Below are 3,067 nucleotides of genomic sequence, written 5' to 3'. Positions count from 1 at the left end.
TTTGACAGCGCCTTCCAAGCCTGCCACCTCTATCTCGTAGGAGGACAAGAGCAGCAGGCTCATGGGACAACAACAGCTGCCAGTTCCTTTTCCAAGTCACTCACCTGTGTTGGACCTTTATCCAGTAAGAAGTTTAACAACACCAGGTTAAAGTCCAACAGGTTTATTTGGTAGCAAAAGCCACACAAGCTTTCGAGGCTCTGAGCCCCTTCTTCAGAAGGGGCTCAGAGCCTCGAAAGCTTGTGTGGCTTTTGCTACCAAATAAACCTGTTGGACTTTAACCTGGTGTTGTTAAACTTCTTACTGTGTTTACCCCAGTCCAACGCCGGCATCTCCACATTGGACCTTTATCACCATTCCTTCACTGTCATGGGATCAAAATCCTGGAACTCCCTTCCTAACAGCACTGTGGGTGTACCTACGCCACATGGGCTGCCACGGTTCAAGAAGGCAGTTCACCACCTTGTAAAGAGGTGGGCAACACATGCTGGTGTAGCCAGCAATGCACACGTCCTGTGAACAAATAGGTTGGGAAAGTTGATTTCTTTTCATCTGAAACTAACTCCTTCATGATGGCTGAGTAGGTGACTAACCAGTGCCACAGACACCAGGCAGATTCGAGTCTCAATCTGCGGGATTAGCTAACCTAAATGGTCTCGGTTGGGGCTGGGGTAAATGTGCCCCATTCCTCCTGAACCCAGGCTTGGGAATTCAAAAATAGATAGGATTCCCAAAACAGCAATCCCGTAATGGAAATGAGCGAGTGCGAATGTCAAGTGAGAATAGGATCAGAGTCGAGTGTGAGGCCAGTGAGTCGGGAAAGAATGGAGGACTTGCCAATTCTATAACACCAATTGCAACTTCAGGAAATCATTAAGTGACATAAAGCCAATGAAGTGGCCGGCACGGTGGCACAGTGGGTTAGCACTGCTGCCTCACAGCGCCAAGGACCGGGGTTCGATTTCCGGTTTGGGTCACTGTCTGTGTGGGGTTTGCACATTCTCCCCATGTCTGCGTGGTGCTCCGGCTTCCTCCCACAGTCCGAAAGACATTGATTGGCCATGCTAAATTGCTCCTTAGTGTTAGGGGGATGTCGGGGGGATTAGTGGGGTAAATGTATAGGGTTGCGGGGGGGTGGGGCTAGAGTTGTCAGCGTAAGCCTGATGGGCCAAATGGCCTCCTTCTGCACTGTAGGGATTCTATGATTCTAAGTGTTCATTTGGAGGGCTGTAATCATAGAATCTCTACAGTACAGAAGGAGGCCATTTGGCCCATCGAGTCTGCACCGACCACAATCTCACCCAGGCCTTATCCCCATAACCCCAGATATTTAACCCGCTAATCCCCCTGACACTAGGGTCAATTTAGCATGGCCAATGCACCTAACTAGCACGTCTTTCGGATTGTGGGAGAAAACCCACGCAGACACGGGGAGAACATGCAGACTCCAAACAGACAGTGACCCGAGCTGGGAATCGAACCCGGGTCCCTGGCGCTGAGGCAGCAGTGCTAACCACTGTGCCACCCCAAAATTGAATTCAAATTTCACCATCTGCTGGGGTGGGATTTGAACCTGGTTTTGCCCTGTGGTCTACTAGGTTATACTGGATCGCATTCCAACCATTATTTTGTAAATTGAGTTTGTGTCTTTATACGCCCTGTTTGTGAACAGAACTTCCACTCACCTGATGAAGGAGCAGCGCTCCAAAAGAAATCATAGAAACCCTACAGTGCAGAAGGAGGCCATTCGGCCCATCAAGCCTGCACCGACCACAATCCCACCCAGGACCTACCCCCACATATTTACCCGCTAATCCCACTAACCTACGCATCTCAGGACTCTAAGGGGCAATTTTTAACCAGGCCAATCAACCTAACCCGCACATCTTTGGACTGTGGGAGGAAACCGGAGCACCAGGAGAAAACCCACGCAGACACGAGGAGAATGTGCAAACTCCACACAGACAGTGACCCGAGCCGGGAATCGAACCCAGGACCCTGGAGCTGTGAAGCAGCAGTGCTAACCACTGTGCTACCGGGCCACCCATAGGAATAGCAGAGGATGGTTTCGATCCATCGACCTCTGGGTTATGGGCCCAGCACGCTTCCGCTGCGCCACTCTGCTACGGTCCTGGTGGCTTTTGCTACCAAATAAACCTGTTGGACTTTAACCTGGTGTTGTGAGACTTCTTACTACTGGGTTACTACAGGGGTGACAATGCCACTACACTGTTGCCTCTCCTGAATTGAGTTGAAAGCTTGAGAGTTTCTCCATTAACCAGGTTCTCAGCTGAAGGAAGGCTCCTCGGAGAATGCAGCACCCACCCCCTGGCCCCAGGGAGTTTACATCGACTCTGCTCAAATCACAAGAGTTGCACTTTAACCCACAACTTTCTGGCTCTGTGTTAATGTACAAGGGCAGCTTTGAATAAAGCTCCCTTGAAACGCCGAGGTAAGTGAGGCTGAGTGTTTTAAATTCCTAGCAAATTGTGCTGAGGGTTGGAAGGTAGGAGCCGGGGAGGATGTATGAGCGCAGTCTGACTGCTGTGGAAGTGTTTGGGTAAGGCTGCTGTTGAAAGAAACAAGAGATGTTGCAATCGCTGACGTTTGTACTCGGGGCTCCAGCAAGGAAGACGGAAAAAAGAGTGTGGGGTTTTCCTGAATTTCACCCTTTGACTTAGGAGATGTTTTGCATAAAAGGTGTAACTCAGTGTGGTCTGGGGTGTATAAATAAGGCGGCTCCGGTGGCGAGCTGAGCAGTTGAGACAGCGATTAAGTCGCCAACACTTGACTTTTAGAAAGTTACCGAGTCAGAGTTGGTGCAAGTTTCCTCTCTCGTTTTGTTGCTGCAGCCGATTTCGTTTTTTTCGGTCGCTAATAGAGACGAGGAGAAGAATTTGAGGCAAGATGCTGTGCCCATGGACTTTCCTTCAAAGACCCCGGTACAAGGGCAAGTATGAAACCGGAGTGAGTCCAGCCGCGGATTTGAACAACAACGAGAAGGATGTGGGCAAAAGCAAGAGGTACAGTAACAGAAATCATTTCCAGGGGCATTGAGACAATTCAT

At 49.9% G+C, this 3,067-nt stretch overlaps 1 non-coding gene across 1 annotated transcript; it reads right to left on the bottom strand.

The window, feature by feature from the left end:
* Positions 1-2,053: 2,053 nt before the first annotated feature.
* trnam-cau (transfer RNA methionine (anticodon CAU)) lies at positions 2,054-2,125 on the bottom strand. The gene has a single exon. It is a non-coding gene; the product is annotated as a tRNA-Met (tRNA).
* Between the last annotated feature and the right edge of the window lie 942 nt (positions 2,126-3,067).

This window comes from Mustelus asterias, chromosome 12 (genome assembly GCF_964213995.1).
Source record: "Mustelus asterias chromosome 12, sMusAst1.hap1.1, whole genome shotgun sequence".
Classification (NCBI taxonomy): Eukaryota; Metazoa; Chordata; class Chondrichthyes; order Carcharhiniformes; family Triakidae; genus Mustelus; species Mustelus asterias.
Note: the sequence above shows the minus strand (reverse complement) of the source record. Positions and strands in the feature narration are given on the sequence as shown.